The sequence below is a fragment of the Passer domesticus genome, chromosome 4, assembly GCF_036417665.1.
Source record: "Passer domesticus isolate bPasDom1 chromosome 4, bPasDom1.hap1, whole genome shotgun sequence".
In the NCBI taxonomy this organism is placed as follows: Eukaryota; Metazoa; Chordata; class Aves; order Passeriformes; family Passeridae; genus Passer; species Passer domesticus.
In genome coordinates, this window is record NC_087477.1 from 52,408,429 (window position 1) to 52,425,780 (window position 17,352).

A 17,352-nucleotide genomic window follows, 5' to 3' on the forward strand; every position below is an offset into this window, starting at 1 on the left:
CCAAAAACACATTTCCGGGCCAAACCACGACAGTAGGTTACCCTACTGTCCTGCAGGAAGGGATAAGCAGAAGTGTTTCTAATTCAAGGGAATTCTTCCAACTCTGTCTGCCCTCTGCAGCATCCCACACCTTGCAGTGACTTCTGGAGTAGGCAAATGCCAAATACTGTGTGTCAATGCATTTGATTCCTCTACAGTTCCTTCAGGAATGCATACCATTTTCCCCTTAAAAAGCTTACAAGCTTCATTTATGTGAAGACAGACTAAACTTCTGCTTTAGCCTTTAAGTTTTAGAAGAAATTAAGATCAATGATTATTCTTTCTAGCAATCCTGGCTTCTGTGTAATGACCTGAGCCCAAAGCAAAGCTTAATCACCTCCAGGCTTCCAAAGACATCTGAAATCACACTGAACCTTTGCTGTAGCAGGCTGCTCTTCTCCAGCCCCCTACCCAGCTTTGCTTACACAGCAACTTAATTTTGAAACCTCAGACATGCACAAGTGCACTGTGTTGTTTGCAGCCATCACCTGTTGAAAGACCAAGCATCTGGGTGTTATTTTGGTGGAAGTGCTGTAATAGTAGCTTACCTGAATATTTTTATTTTGCTATCTCGTGTACCTCACGTTTCCAGTGAAATGTCATGTTCACTTGCACATCCAAAACCAGCATCAATTTCTATTACACACTGTAAGACTCAACAACCCTAGGTTCACAAGGATTGCTGGCAAGCTTCTTTATTTCTTTTCAAGTCCCCTACCATTTTCCAGGAGATGCACTACCATTTTCTTTAGGAGATAACTAGTACAAAGCATCTACAGATAGGCTGATTGATAAATTCTGTGTACAATATTGATATCCATATCTCAACCACCTGCAGTCTTTTACCATCAGAGCTATTTACAAGCATCAGTAATAAACCCACAACGAGATAGGAGTGGGTAATACAGTGCTAGGCTGGACCTGAACACAGATGGTCCCAGAAACTTCTGACTGATAAGAAGGGCTGATCTATAAGTGTTATATTTAAGCAAACCATTAACAATCTTAACAGTTATTTAGGACCTTGTTTCCATGGTAGGTAAAAATGCAAGCTTGGATTTTGTTATGAAGGCATTGTCACTTTAAATAAAACAAGCCTCAAATCTCCCGTGCACAGGAAGAAGGGCACTTGAGGCTTGGCTGAGATGGATAAAATTAAAAGCAAGACTGATTTTTCAGCCAGTTGTGGCACAACAGTGGCAGAGTGCTTGATCATTACCCCTTGAGGCACACAGCACTGCAAACACATAAAACAGAGAGAATACCCACAAAGAGATAGAAATAACTGTTTTAAGATCTGTGACATAGCCCACTACACACAACTGGTCACAACAGGAGAGGAGCAAAACAGTGAAGACAGTCGTAACTAAATCTCTAAGCAAGCCATTGGTCTCCATAGGTAGTAAACACAACTCTGACTTACCTTCTCACATATTACACAGTCGACTGTCTCTTTCCTTCTGACTAGCTCAGCTAGGAGCAAAAACTCCCTGACTACCCAAACAAAAGGTTAGCTACAGTAATATCTTGAAAGGAGGTATTCAAATAGCTGCTGCTCCCCTGGATTAACTTCATCCTCTTATTCAATGTGGATTGCTAATTCTTCATTAGTGCGGTTACCCACTCACATCCACACTGCACAGGTGTGGTGTCTACAGACAGCAGAGTTGGGAACTTGCAAAGCTTACAAAGTAATTTAAAGATGATGAATGGGCAGGAAAATATTTTCTAACTGCAAACTCTCTGATAAGTACATACTTCTTGCTTCCTTTCTCCTTAACACAGGTGCATGTAGTAGCTGGAATTCCACCAACCCACGACTCCACACCATTATATGCAAAAACAGCTCTCTCCCATTTCTGTACTACAGATCACTGCCATCAAAACCAGATCGTTTTCCACATTAATCCAACAATAGTGGTAAAAGTCCACTAATCCCTTAGTAGCTACCCTCACTTCTAGGTTAAAATCTACCCTAGGGTCAGTTCAAGGATTATATATGTTAATAAATTGGGAAGGGAAATGTTCCTAGGGTTAATTTGTTTCCAGGTGGGCTATTCCCTGCTTCTCCTGTCTGGAGAGAGGAATTTAGCACTTGAAGGTTCACTTATAGAGCTGACACCTTTTCAGAAAGGATGGAGCAGCTGAGTTATGACCTCACCACCTCTCTCTGCAGTGATGTTTTATGGCTTTGCTGCTTTAGGCTACGGTGCTGGGAAGCACTTTAAGCCAGAACAGTCTGATACAGTGAGTGCTTGAGCCACACATTTATCCATGCTCCCTATGAAAGTCCAAGAAAAATAGTATTTATTCAGGTTTATACATGCACTGGCATATTTGTTCAAGGATGTGTTAAAGAAACAAAAAGTCCTGAGCTGTCTTCTGTGACACAAAGATATCCTAATACTGCAGCTGCCTTTAAGGACAAATTCCTTTTGCTTCAGAGAGCTCTTGTGGTGCAAGGTGGGGAGAATCAGAGGCCTGACTGGATTAAGCAGTGCTACTGCAATCCTGAGCCCAAACCACCCTGCCTGTGCTTCAAGCACTCTGATAAGCACGGCTAATTTACATGAGTGGGGGAGGAAGGGAGAAAGCTTCCAATATCATCAGAGAAGGACAAACAGAGTAAGAAGCAAAAGGCACCTATGTGCTACAGTAAGGTCAGAAAAGTTCAGATGTGTCTGAAAAACAATTGCAGACACTCTCTTTCTTAAAGTATTGATCATAGTTTTGAAATGGGAACAGAAATAACACCTGATGCAGAAATCAGGAATCTGGGAGATAGGGTAGTACTTGACACTTGCATAAATCTAGGCTATAAATATTATTTAAATATTATTTATTTATTACTTAAATATTATTTGTTCCAAATATGTAGTTTGGCCAATGGTCAGACAGCAGTAGAGAAATAGTCTGGCCTTCCCCTAGGCCCCACCATGCCTGTGAGCACAAACCACCTGACTGTGGAGCCTGCACACGTTTTTCCAATCTGGTTCTTTGTCAACAGAGAGCTTTTTGCTCCCTTACTCCAAGGTGCTATGATTGACCAGTGATCACAAATATTGTTTCTACACCAAGGGCTCCCTGCTCCAGTCTCCCCTCTTGGTAAGTAGTCCCTCTTCCTGTCATTTATCCTAAGGCATACACTTCCTCTCTCCTGGCAGTAGTATTTTTGCTTGCTGTCCCTCAGAAATGGCAGTCAGCTCACACCAGCATGTATACCCAGCCTTCCTTCCCACACCCAACTCTTCTTACAGGCACAGCATCAGCATGGTCAACACCCCCAGCTTCAACAAGACAATCCACAAAATTGGCATCACAATTTTTCTGCTGCTCTAAGCAGAAGTCCAAACATAGAGAGGCGAGTAGTAACACCCAAAAAAAAGACCCCTAGTTCCCTTCCCACTCCAGATCAGCACAGAGGTGTGACACAGGAGTATCTGTGGGACTAACTTCCAGAGACACGTCTGCAACAGTCGCTTCCAGGAAAGCCACCTGCTTCCACTGCATGCTGCAATGGCTCATCAGGCTCGTACGCGTGTGATGCAGTCAGAGAGAAGAGGAAGTCCTGACCCATTTGGTGTCAGCACGAGTTTCTGGTATGTTAAGAAACTTCCTGGGGGCTGAGCAGCCAGACAACTGTGATTAATGGGATCCTGCAATTCCTAATGGCGTAAAGTTGGAAGGTGATCTTTTTCCACTATGATTTTACTCTTTGTATGCGTCAGTTCTCCGATGACTCCTACCTACCCCAAACTCCTCTCAGAGAGAAACAAGAGCATAGCAGCTACATCAGCTAGCAGCAATGCAGCAAAAGCTCTGGCACAGAGGGGAATGGAAATGGAGAGGGCCTGCATGGGGAATGGAGAGCCAGAAACAAGGACTTATGAAGACACCAGTCTCCTGTCACTCCAATCAGTGTTCTCTGGGATTTTACTTTTCAGGTAACATGTCAAATTAGACAAGAGCCCTACAGTACATTAAACCTCCTCTGCAGAGATTTTGGGTGATCTCTTTTTGCTGCTAGTGTAGTTTTGAAAAAAAACCAACCAAAAACCAAAATACAATTGGCATTATAACCTGAAATGGAGTCAGTTTGTTCCCTTCAAAGCAGAGAGGAAGGAACAAGAGCAATAGTACAAGGACTTAAGAGCCTCCACTGTGGCAGAAAGACAATTTCCTACAGCACAGGTACTGCCTGACATTTTTCCTCTGAGCATACCCTCCAAGCCTTAAATAGGAGGTGATGAGACTATAAACAAACCATGGACCCTTTACAGGGCTGCCCAGAGGGCAAGCTGGAGTGTGACTGAGGAGAGGTTGCTATAACTAACGGAGCCAGCCTTTCAAGAAGTCTTTTTGGAATAGAATATATCTTATTTTCAATCATAAAAGAAAACAGTCAATTCCTGTTATGCTATAGGAGAGAGGGTAATTGTCTCCTAGTGCTCTGGTCAACATATCTTTTTCTTTCACAACCATATTTCCTAATTTCCTTCCAGACCTACAGCTACCACAGAAGCAACCACAAGACACATCTTTGAATGTACCAAAAGCACATCTCCTTCAACAGTGCAGATCTTTCCTTGCATTTTACAGCACTATCATCACTAGTAGATAAGTCACAGTTTCAGTCTTACCCTCCTGAGGTCAATTTTTCTGCTGACACATACCTAGACCAAACCAGGACTGTTCCCAACTAAGTCACAGTGATGCTGATTCCTTCAGGTTTCTGAAACAGCCCTGGGATTTAGACCACAATAGCACTGCCCAGCCATCTCAAATCTCAGAGCAGAAGTATCTCTGTTTCACAGATTGAGAAAGAAGGGCAAAGAGAAGCGCACTGATTTGCCCACACAGCAAAATGAATATCAAGAATAAGATATTCTTAACCTCCTAATGTTTCTCCCTCTATGCCTACTACTAAGACTTAATGAAAAGTGGCAAGATAAAAGTATGTATTTGTTCACTATTACTCTACTGGTACTCATTGGAGAATAAAACTGAAAAAACAAAGATCTTTACTTCTATTTTGCATTAGACAGGTCATATATAAATTGCAAAACATCTCTGATGTAATTCAGGGAAAAGTGGCAAAAGATAAAATCCCATATCAACAGTTTGGTAAGGGCCCCTGGTGACAACAGAATGACTTGAATTTACTGGCATGGTTTATTTCATCCAGAAAAATAGGGAATCTTGCAATGTCTGCTCTGGTTATTCAGTGCCCTGACAACACACTCCTTCACAGATTTGGCTGTGCTGCTCCACTCAGGATATACCTGCTGTAGCTGAAGTTTTCATAACTCCTTTTAGTGCTAAAGTCACTTCTTGAGTGGTAGCTGAAAAAAAGCAGAGAAAACCCCACCCATTCTATGTATGTTCTCTTTACACATTTCTCAATATCAAGTATTTTCTTAAAGAACATAAAAAGTGATAAAACATTTTTCAAAGCAGAATGTCAGTACTCTAGTTTACTTTGTAATTGTCGGTTTTGAGCTTTTAAATTGTACAGGATGTATTTGGTATCTAAGATGATTGCAAGGAGTCAATAAAAACTAGTTCTTCCTGTTCCAACCATAGCACTCACTTTTTTTTAGGCTCTTCTTGCTCACACCTTGGCAAATTCCTGAATTTCTCCTCTTGCAGACATCCTCAGAAATTATGCAGGAACACCACAACTTGAATCACACTGTTGACAGCATCAAAGCTAGCAGATCTCACATTCAAGAGCACAACAATGTCATAAATTTAACCCTTAGGTTTTCCCTACTTTAGTAAGTAGGAAAATAAATCAGCATTGAGACCAAATTATTTCTATCTTGTTTTTCAAAGTGCTTTGTGCCCTCTGTAACCTTCCAGGATTCCCACAGGATATCTGGAGTCAGAAAACAAATCATGCTCATTCACCTCTGTCTGATGATCATAACAAAAGGAAACAAAATGAGATTTATTCTTTGAACTTTCAAGAAAATGTTCTACAATATCCCTGCTCAGACAGAAGCTATGGTAGGACAGAAATTTATGCTCTGCGTATTTTTCATTGCTTTAAGGATAATTATGTGTAGAAGCTGATGTTTTATCATATCTTTTTCTATTAAAAAACTTTCCATAACAATAAAACATCTGAAGAAATGAGGCTGAGGCTGAATGTAGAGTGGCTAATGTCATCAATGCTGAGCTAATAAGTGACTAAGCTTTGACTTATATTGGACTGTCATGCAAAGCTCTTCTGTGTCCTCTTCCTCTTGAAGCTCCCCAGTAGCTTTCAGCAATACTTGCCCTTCCCAAGATTAGCCCAAATTGGGTCAGAGTTTATCTGAGGAGGGGAGAAACTCTCTTTTCTGCTTTCTGAATGCACACTGCTGGGGATGTGGTAATAATAAGAGCTAGTGTTAGGATCTGTCAGATGCACTGGCATATATACAGAAAAACTCTCCAGAAGTAATGAAAATTGAGTGATGAGATGCACATTTTGAAGTTCATTCTCAGATTACACTTTGTGACTATAAACATCCTGTGTAATAGCACTAAACTCCAATAAATACTATTTTTTTCAAACTGATGAACAGAAATCTGGACTTTCAGAATTAGCATGTACTTTTGTCCTTTCATAAACTACTTTTATGGTAAATGCAGGGATGTCACTTGTGCTGATTTGTTTTTTAAGGAATTTAAGGTCATTTGAATACCTTGAGATATATTGGAAACTTGTTCAAATTAGCGTCTTTTCAGGGTAAAGCCTCCATCCTACCCCAATCCACAATGGACAAACTCCTTTCTACAGTTTGGGAGAGAGTAAATTATAGGAGTCAGACTTAAATAAGAGCGTGATTTTCCTTTAGTGATCCACTAATGGCAACAGAGCGCTGCAAGAAGATGTAGTGGATACCATATAAAGCCAAGATGAAAACAGTAGTAAAATGACTCACAGATGCAAGATTTGGGTAAAAACTCAGATATAACTGGAATGACAAGATGTTCTCCAGATTTTACATGGCATTCTCTGAACATTTGTTCAACTACTTTGTTGAGGATTCCTTAACAGCAGGAACAGACTTTACTGGGCTGCACATTGTAGGAACAGCAGAGATGATCAGTAGAACAACAAGATCCTCGGAAAAATGTGTCATGTTTGAGATTTACCTGAAAAACACAAGGGGACAATGGGCAAAAAAATGGGAAGAAAGCCAAACACAGCCCATAGGATGTGAAATAAAAATAAACTTAGTTTATACACACAGTGAGGATTACTGAGCCAGTTTTCTCACTAGCAGAATAGGAGTCATGTTCACTTTGAACAGAAGTATTACTTTTCTAAGAACATAGTAACCTTCTAAATAATAAAAAGATTATGAATGGAAAGTCTCTATTCTTCAGAAGTGGTAAAAATTCTCCCAAGTTACTACAATGCCACGGTCATAATTTCCTCGCATACTTGATATTCACTGTTTACAAAAATCTGCAAAGTAACAACACTGCTAAAAAGTAAGCACTGAAATGTCACCCTGTTAAGTGTGCATAGTGGGAACCTTGCTGTTCTTGGAAAGTCAGCAGCCCTCTTTTGAATGTGACTCAGTTATAGCCAGATGAGGAAAAAAATAAAAGGGAAAACAAACCCCAAAAACTATACCTTCCAAATGTCCAAATGCCATTTATAAGGCCATTTTGGTACAATCCATCAGGAAACATTAGTGCAAGTACACAATTATCCTAGGACTGAACAGTGTGGTTAGAGTAGGGGTAAAAATCCACACCTGCAATAAGGCATGCATCAAGTGATTTCAAATCCTTTTATGCTATTGTTTGTTTTAGTGACATGAGCTCCCCTCTCGCAATCACCCACCCAAAAAAAAAAAAAAGAAAGAAAGAAAAAGAAAAGAAAAGAAAAGAAAAGAAAAGAAAAGAAAAGAAAAGAAAAGAAAAGAAAAGAAAAGAAAAGAAAAGAAAAGAAAAGAAAAGAAAAGAAAAGAAAAGAAAAGAAAAGAAAAGAAAAGAAAAGAAAAGAAAAGAAAAGAAAAATATTGGAAATTTTCTCTTTTCTCTGAAAGCATCTAACATTTGTCCAGCACCGTTAGGGTGGTCCAAGCTCATACAGTCCATAGGTACAGCCCCCAGCACCCTGCCCTGCCAGGCTGTGCTCACCATCCTGTCTTCCCCCTGGCTTTTAATTATGAAGAACAAGGGAACTAAGCTTTAATGAATTGAAAAACAAATTAAGAAGACCTGCATAACTACAAAATTTGCTCTCCAATATATTACCATCCAACTAATCTGCTGTAATTTCAGTATATGTGCATCATGCCCTTGCAGGTAATACAGCTTGTGAGGAGCAATCCTGTTGCCTGCAGTCAGGTACTTTTTATGAATAAAGGCTTCAGGATCTTGCCCTTAAACAGAATGAATTCAAGACTCCTGCAGTCTGAAATAAAAAGTTGTGGCAGTGCAATTTGCAACTTCATTTCACATAATTTGTCATCAGATGACTTTTCTTTCCACAAATCCACATTAGCATTGACTACAATGAAGGTGTATAATAATCTATGATTTAATAAACAAGACTTTTAAAAAATACAACGAAGAGTCTCCCTACCCACTGCCTACAGAAATTTATGTAAATATCAGTCATCCACTATTTTTAGGCAGAACTTACTATAAATTTGTTAAACTCCTACTAAGAGTTATACATGATATACTTGAAATGTATTTTAAAAAAAATCAGAATTGTGTTTCTGTAATATCCCAGACTAACTTAGGCCAAACACTACTTTTCCTACAACACTGCTTCCTAAGTAGTAAGTAACTTCAGATGGTGAAGCTGAACTGGGGATTATCTTTATACAGCAAGATCTTGGCAGCATGACAGAAAAAATTAAAGGAGCCTGCTGATCAGTTAAAATACTACAGCTCCAAGTATGTTTGGATGACCGCCAAAGTCTTGGAATTGTTTTGCCATGAAATCTGCTTTAAGGCAGGAAGAACAGGAAAGTTTTCAGTCTGGAAGAGGCTTCATGATGAAAAGCCTGGAAATCAAGCCCATTATTCACATCCAATCAAGCCTACCCCTCCCTGCTCCTTGCTGTCCTCTCCATCCGCAGCACAGGAATGTCCATGCATACAAGTGCACTCCACACACCACATACACTCCACACCTCTTACATGCTCTTGGACTTTGTTTTTTATAAAATTGCTCAATATTGAATTCAAAATTATACTTTGCCATTTGAGTGAGCTATGCTTCTTTCACATACTACAGGTCACAGAGATGACTACCATTTAAAATAAGTTATTTGCCAGTATTAGATGTAATTTAAACCTCCTGGCTCCTAAAGACAGAATAAGTTCGGGTGTAACAAAGAGGCTCTACCTGCTTTTTCCTCTGCCTGCCTGCACTGCAGCCTTTCAATCATCACATATTCTTACCTGGAACATAGGTTTCTATACAGTCAGTGCAGAACAGATACTTATTTAAAATCCAGATGACATGTTGAATCTACTACTCTTGTGGCTGTAGCACAGGGAGCTCTCCAGGGCTCCTGCTCTTGGTGAATTATTGTGGTCATGCTCTCACTGAAGTCAGCAAGAACACAGTCCAGGGTCTGATCCTGGAAATCACAGACAATTAAAAAGCAGAGCCTGTACAGCTGTAAAACATTCCCTGAAAAATATTTAGCCATTTTGGTTCCTGGGACACACAGGGAGACCACTCAACTCCTACCCAGGCCTGCACATAGCTGGGCACCTGCCCTTTGTGCCCAGCAAGACTGGAGAAGCAGCCCCAGCAGTTGCAAGAACACTTGCCCTGTACTGATCCCATATTTGTTTCCATACAGAGTATTCAAAAGGTTTTCGTAAGACCAGCTTGTCACCACCCTAGATATTAGACTGTATAGATATTGTAGTGGTTTCACAACAATAAACTGAGTTTCACAACTCGTACTATTCAATTAAAAATTATCTCCTATCAGATGGCAGAAGCCTCAAGTTTGCTAACTCAAATTTCTCTGAGAAATTGTGAGAAGTTAACACTGAGCTGGCAGGTTTAGGGCTAGCTCAGATCACCTCTGTCACACTGGCATCAGAGCATGGATGTCATGGACTCCATGTCATCTGTTCCAGAGCACTGGATGAAAATGCAGCTGTCTATCCTCAGCTGATCTGTGCTCTGCTGGTCCTGGAACAGCAGCTTTAGTCTGCCTGAACCACACTGAACTGGTGTGCATGCCTTCCCCATAGCCCGTGGAAAGCCATGGTGGCTGCCACAGGGCGCTGCCACCAGGGCTGTTATCTGATTTGAATACAAATCTGATCACGCCTGTCTCACACACACCCTTTCCCTTTATCCCTCTCACAGAACCACCAACAATGTGAGCTGAATCTAAAGTCCAGATTTCAAGTAAGCCACTCTTTCCTCAACTCCTCACAAGTATTTTACTACCCATTTGTTCTAGAAAATTTACTTAATTGAAAGATTTCTTATGACCAAAATACAGCTTTCAGACCGACAGATGTAAAGCAAATAATTTCAAATTAACATGAAGAGACCGTTTGCCTTCAAGTTCCTCTTGTTCCAAGCTTGGAGGCTCTTGCAGCTACTACAGAAATACTGAAGTGATCACACAGGCCCTCATGGCTTTTGAATACTGAAGACAGTCCATTACAACCCCAAATGTAGCTACTTCACAGCAACTGAGCATCTGCTTGTCAAACCATGGCAGTCAAATTCTGACAACCTCGGCTCTCAGAAGCTGTTTACAGCTGTCAGCTCTTGGATCTCAACTTTTTCCTCAGCCATCAGGTAGAGGAGACTGCAGGAAGGAAAAGACAGCTCTAAAAGAGCTGGATGAGAACCAGTTATGTCTCCAAGACCTGAAGCCCCTCAGTGATCCTTCTCCTGCTACCCAGGCAGAGTACTCTTACCTACAGTTAGCCCTGGTCTCAGAGAATCATCTTACAGGCTTTGAGGAGCCTTCTTGATGGAACCCCTCCAGCACACTTCTTATTTGGCTATATGTTTTATCTATAAGCCATTTTCTTTTGTTACAGAATGATCAGAATCCATGGATCTTATGCATAGATGTCCTACACTCCATCAAGGTAATGAAATCCATTGTGTAGATTTTTCAAATTCTTCTGCCTTCAGCTCCAGGTAAGGAGTGAAATGGGTGGGTGGCCACACGACTCTGCAGTCTAGCAGAGCTCAGCTACCATGGGACACCAGACTGTCCTGATCCACTCTGCATTAGGGTGGCACAGGTTTATCAATGGATGGCAGGGATCAACTAATGGTAGATAAAATGAAGCATGGGCCACTTCCAAAGAGATTAACTTTCTCATCCTGGGCACACTGTTATAAGATTCTCAGAGGAGTAGATGAAATTGCCTCTATTCCTGATCTATTGCTGTCATGAAATTTGTTTACATTGTCCTGCAATCTGTTTGCGTTGAGAGGGATAATTTTTGTGGCAAAAAGAATGCTAAACACCTGAAGATGATCAGTCATTGAAAACCTGTATCTTACACAGGGTGGTATGTTACACACGGTGGTATGTTTTTATATTATGTTGCATACCTCCTAGGAATACATTCTTTATGAAGATACTTTACTGCTCCACTATTTCTTTTTGATCCTGAATATCTTCAGAAAACAAATATTTCATTTAAATGCTTTGACTGTCCTTTGAAACATGCAGGATTAAGGCATTGCAAACATTCTCAAATGCAATGCCTCTCAAAGCGTGGTTTATTTCCTCCAACCTCTGCTAACTAAGCTTGTAATGGATTTTCTGCCAGCTTAGGTCTGTGTCTATTACACCAAAGTAATGGTGCTGAAGTCCACTGCTGCAAGTCCAAAGGTTTCTGTTTCCTTCTTCTTTGTAGCCAGAGGTTTGACTTTGCTCTGGCAGCCCCGTTGTCCCAGTTTCACAGGGTCAGATCTGCATGCTCAGCACTTCTCAGCAGTCTAGGCAAAGTTGAACCATGCTTGCTCTGAGGATTAACAGAATGGCACACTTTGCTCTTGCCTTTGGAGATGTCAAAATTCAACTGAGCAGTGGTGGCAAAAGGGCTCTGACAGACATGACTGCCTCAGAGAAGTTCATGGTACTAGGGCTAAGTGAGCTCCCTGATCACAGAGCAGGAGGCCACAGTCTAGTTCAGCTCTTTGCAGACATTAATGCCTGCAGTATTCAGCTTTTTTTTGTTCCGGTCCCCATCACCTTCAAAATGTGTATATATGGTAGTGCTGACCTAGGGAGAAGAGGGAAGTGGAAAACTACTTGGTGCATTACTTCTACCCCAACTCCTTTGTCAGGACATCATTTTTCCACTCATATCTGTCTACTGTTGGGCAACTGTCAACTTTGCCTGCATCTAAAGCCAAATTTAGATGCTACCAAGTAGTTTAACATATGAAGACAGAGAAATTCAGATATGACCTTGAGATCCAGGGTTATCTCAGAACTCCTAACTGAGACAGTCAGGTTTCCCCTACTCTAAATTCAAGTAACAAGCATGTTCTCCTTTGCAGGCTACTGTCCTCATACTACCTAACAGTGATGAGGAAACAGTGATGACACCCTTAAACTGGTGTCATAGTCCACAGAAGTACCCTGTATTTTGTCTGACCTTCAAAAAGGGGTCACATTCATTGATTGGCTTTGTAGTTGATTGGATGTGACATTACCGTTATGCTTATATGTATTTGTACTCACCACTCTCAGAGCATTTTGACAGAGTATGGTGCAGACACGTCGCTGCATGAAAACTGAGAGCTTGTCTGCACTGAGAATTCAAATTAATTACACTACAATAGTTTTCAAATTGGTTTCATTTGACAAATCTGTACGACCCTCCTGTGACGATATTACTAAAAGTTTAAGAACACTTATGCTGGCATCACATGCACTAACAGCAGAGTATTTGCTCAGAGGAAGAGCTTTTGTTGAGCTCTTATGTATTTGCAGATACTATTTTATTAAATCAGATTTCATCTCAAGAGAAATTGAGTAAGAGAAGGGCAAGGGAGCACTGGCTATTATCAGTCTCTGCATCTTTCTTGCATTGTTAAGTTGCTTTATAGAATGGTTATATGGGTATTCTGCAAAACTAATTCTAATTCACTGCATGATCTCATTTGTTTAGTTTGGTTCCAAAGGAAGCTGAGTGTAACATACCAGTGTAAGTGTTCTCAACACTAGGGCTCTCTTACATGTCACCATAGAAATGCTTTATCTCACAGCTAGCATCTAGATTCTTATTTTATTCCCCAAACAATCACAAGAGAATGGTTTCAGAGAGACAAAGATAAAATATCTATTCTGTTTATGATTCAAAAGTGCACAGGAAAAAACTTAAGAGTAAGTAAAACTATAATATGAATTGTGAGGTCAGTGGAAGCCAGCCATTGTTTTGTTTGCAGTTAAAGTTCAAAGTGATCCCAAATTATGCCAAAACCCCACCCATTCTGGCTGAAAGACAATCACTGTATTTGAAAATAAGTCAAGAAAAGGATGCTTAATCAAATTCAAGGCTTCTGCTTTCAAGCACCACAGACAGACTTACAAAGGCAAATATACCCTGACCTGACAATCCAGTTCAGTATCTAATTCTTCTCATCTTTGATCAAACCCAAGAAAGGGAGGAGAACAGACTTAAGGAGATGTGTAGTCCCTGGTGTATTGCTGCTGCTTGCAATTTCCACTATCTCTAACATTCTCATGCAGCACTGTACAGTATCTTCTCTGTCATGTCTGAATTTCATCTATTTTCCATCATCTTTCTGATTCAAGACTTTTCGTCCTCTGTTTTCTCAATTTGTCACATTCATCCACAGTAATTCCATTTTCTTCTCAAGGAACCATTCCATCCCTCAGTTGTATGTTTTATCATCATCACAACTTCATGCAATTCACGGCCCTTTTTACTTCCATTTAAAACAAGGGTCTTGAATTAAGATGTTTTTTGCAAACAGCTCACCTCCATTTCCTCATTTAATGTATAGCTGTTCTTTGGTCACCAGCTCCCTAAGCTTTCCCCCAAGACACTCCATCCTGTGAGATGTGGTTTGCAAGGAATTGTTATACTTTGGCCCTTCCTTCTTGGTTTCACCTTCTCTTATCTATTAGCACAGTATTATTTCTCACCATTCCATATCCTCTTCTATGTTTTATTCCCATTTTCATCCATTAACACTTCTACGAGTTTATCAACACCTGTCACCTGGATTGATACTCTAGCTCATCTCTGAGAGAAATCATGTAGGAAGGATGGTCTTCTTATCACAACAGTGTTCTGTCCTCTTCCAGAAACACCATCCCCTCGTTACAGTTTGACTTCTGCCTCTAACATTACACCCTTCCACCAGTTCTCTTGGCACAAGTTGTTGCTGATTTAATCTATGGAAAAATGGACCATATTCATCTTTTATCCTATATCACCAGATTAGAATTTTTCAAGTTCACAGGGGCTGATCTTGCTTCCAGCCTGGGACAACAAATGCTACTGCTACTACAACAGAACAAACAAAAACAACTCCAACCACAGCCACCAACACCCCACCAAAAAAACCCCCAAAACTAAAATCAAAGAACCAAGCAGACAAAATCTGTCAGCCAGAGCTTATTTCATAATTAAGAGAGCATAAAGAGCATTCAGTATCTGAACAAAATACCTCAGCATCTTTTCCAACCAAGCATCAGTGGTGAGGTGAAACATTAGCTACAAATGCAATTCTTCTCCAGAGTTCTTCCTTGGACAAGCAAGCAGTCTAAGAACAGCCTCAAACCCTACCTGCTCCTCTTGTACTGGGGCCCAGTATATCAACTGGGGATCATATTCCTGGGCTTACTTCCAACATCTGTTTGGCACAGGGCCAGCTGCTCCCCTACATTTCCCCCCTAATACACTGCTCTTTAACTTCTCAGTGCACTGGTGATCCCATCTGAGAGATGGATGTAGCTCACACCTGTGCCCATCCCCTCCCCTGTCCCAGGACCTAACCTGCCATTCTTCCCTCCAGTGCAAAGCTAAAAGCCTCTCCCACCTATTGACATCCACCCTTAGTCACTGCCTTCCTGGGGTGCTTCCATGTTTTCCTTCCATCTTAATGCTTTTTTAAACACTGCTTCACTAAGAAGGCCTTCAGGAAAACCATTAGAAGAGATCTGCTGGCATTATTGTCTACCAGGCTGTACTGCAGCTTCTCAGTTTCATCCTATCCTGCCAAAATGCCTTTAGCCTTTGACCCAAACAAAGCTCCTCAGGGTGGACTTTAACACAGACTGAGCTCCTCAGGGTGGGAATATTTGTTTGCTCAGAATATATTAGCACCCAGTCCAAAAGCAATCTTCTATGCTCTGGCAATTAATAACAACAATTCAGACACCTATGGCAGAATATTTCCATGCTTGACAACTTTATTTAAGGAATATTTCCCTCTTATTTTGTTTTCAAGTATCTGTTTTATTCAACTGTCTTACTGGTCCACAGGCAAAGTGGGGGAAAAGGAGGACACTGCACAGAAATCTCAAGATGAATAAACAGAATGGCAGTGTTCCTTGAAGACAACTGCCTTCATGCTGAAAATAATTCTGTCTGAACAATTATTGTTTTAACCCCTGGCACAGTACACAGAGATTTCAAACCCATGATCTGTAAGTCATTGTGTTTTTCTCTGCAGCTCAAAACTAATCATAGATTCATACCAATATCAATAGTTTCAGGCTTCCACCTCGCCATTTAGTCACCACTATATTTTATTTTTTCCTCCTTTTGACATTTTCAGTACAAAAGTTCAGCCTGTCATTTCAAATTACTCTTTCAACCCAAATTTAATTTTAAAATAAATAGAAAACAAAAAGGAACATTTGTTTGGTTTTTTTTCTGAACCAGTGGAGATTTGTGGGATGTTTCAGGGGAAAAAAAAAAGGAAAGAAGAGGGAGGAAAAAAATTACTTCTGTGTCTCCGCTTTTTTTTCCCCCATTTTTACCAACCAAATATTGTTATTAGTAAAACTGTAATTTGCAAGCAACTGCCTTAGTCTGGACAGTACATTATCTTCTCCTGGTTTCCAGTGTTGAAAAAAAAGTTCAGATTTTAATGTTATTTTCCACGAACATTCCTAATATCATTGCCACAAGAATGCCACTGCAAATAACTGAATGATCCTCTACCTCTTCAGCACACCTTGGTGCCAAAGTGCTCCATCAAAGCACAGCCTTGGGCTTTTTGGCCAAGAACTGTTTCTGCACAGAGCTGTGCAGGCAGATTTCTTGGGGAACGTCCCTGCAAACCCTATGGCCACATCCCTGTGATCTGTGTGTGCTGCAGCCAAGATATTCCAGGTGCCCTTCCCATGACCATCCATCAACCTCTGCAGAGCTTCTGTGAGCCAACAAGGTCAGGTCCATGAACCTTGGCATGGATGCAAGCTGTATTTTAAACACACCAAAGAGCAAAAGACGTCTAAGGTGCATCCTGCCTTGTAGATCACATTCCATCTGCACAGCTAGGCTGAGCTGGGTTCCTTCCCCAGGGCCATCAGCACCATGGTGACCCTTGGGCAAGAGGCAGCTTCCTACACCAGAGGCTGACTGCATGACCTCTGCACCTTCTGAGACTTCAGCAGACTGGGTTTCCTGGAGTCTGGACTCTCCACACTCCCAGCCCCCATGCCTGTTGCTTACCTCTGCCTGACTTGCAACACTGCTTTTTCCACAGCATTTCATCAGCCTGTTGTAGTAATTTGGGCCCGTGCTCGCTTTCAAGCTGCCTTTGCCAACCCTGTTGTGACACTGCATGCTGGAGAAACATGCACAATTCCAACTGCAAAGCTATTTAAAATGGTCATCCCTGCAGTTCCTTCAGCAGCAAAGACTGGACAATAACATGGAGGAGAATGTTAGTATTTTGCAAGTTACAAGCATATGTGTTTGCATGTATCATGTATTATGTGTTATGTATTTGCTGTGAATACCTGAGCCTTTTGCTGGGCTGCAAGGTAGGTAGAGCAGAGGCAACTACAGTTGTTAGGGAGAAGTTAAGTAGGTAAAAGGTTAAAATAATGTCACTGGCTTGGGCTTCCCAAAAGAATGCAACCAGTTATCTGAGATCAGAGTTAACCATTCACATATGCTGAGGTGCCCTGAGGGGGCAAAATAGGATCAAACTGCTCCCATTGGTACAGAGAATTAGAATTCATTAGGCAGAGGATCACTGAGGCAAGAGATAACCTAATAAAGAAGGGAGGAGGTTACAAAAGGCCGACTCTCATTTTCACAATGATTGTACAACCTGTGCAGTATGCCCATCAA

The 17,352-nt window shown here is 41.0% G+C and overlaps 2 long non-coding RNA genes across 2 annotated transcripts in view; one reads left to right on the forward strand and one right to left on the reverse strand.

Annotated features, from left to right (window-relative positions):
• Positions 1 to 2,236: 2,236 nt before the first annotated feature.
• Positions 2,237 to 4,135, forward strand: LOC135299217 (uncharacterized). The gene is made up of 4 exons (XR_010361250.1): positions 2,237 to 2,286; positions 3,047 to 3,144; positions 3,297 to 3,638; positions 3,768 to 4,135. It is a non-coding gene; the product is annotated as an uncharacterized LOC135299217 (long non-coding RNA).
• A 76-nt stretch (positions 4,136 to 4,211) lies between these two features.
• Positions 4,212 to 17,352, reverse strand: part of LOC135299219 (uncharacterized) — a 31,113-nt gene continuing 17,972 nt past the window's right edge. The window contains exons 3-4 of the long non-coding RNA XR_010361251.1: positions 5,630 to 7,185; positions 4,212 to 5,381 (exon numbers count right to left, since the gene is read on the reverse strand). This is a non-coding gene — a long non-coding RNA (uncharacterized LOC135299219). The remainder of the gene's footprint in view (positions 5,382 to 5,629; positions 7,186 to 17,352) is intronic.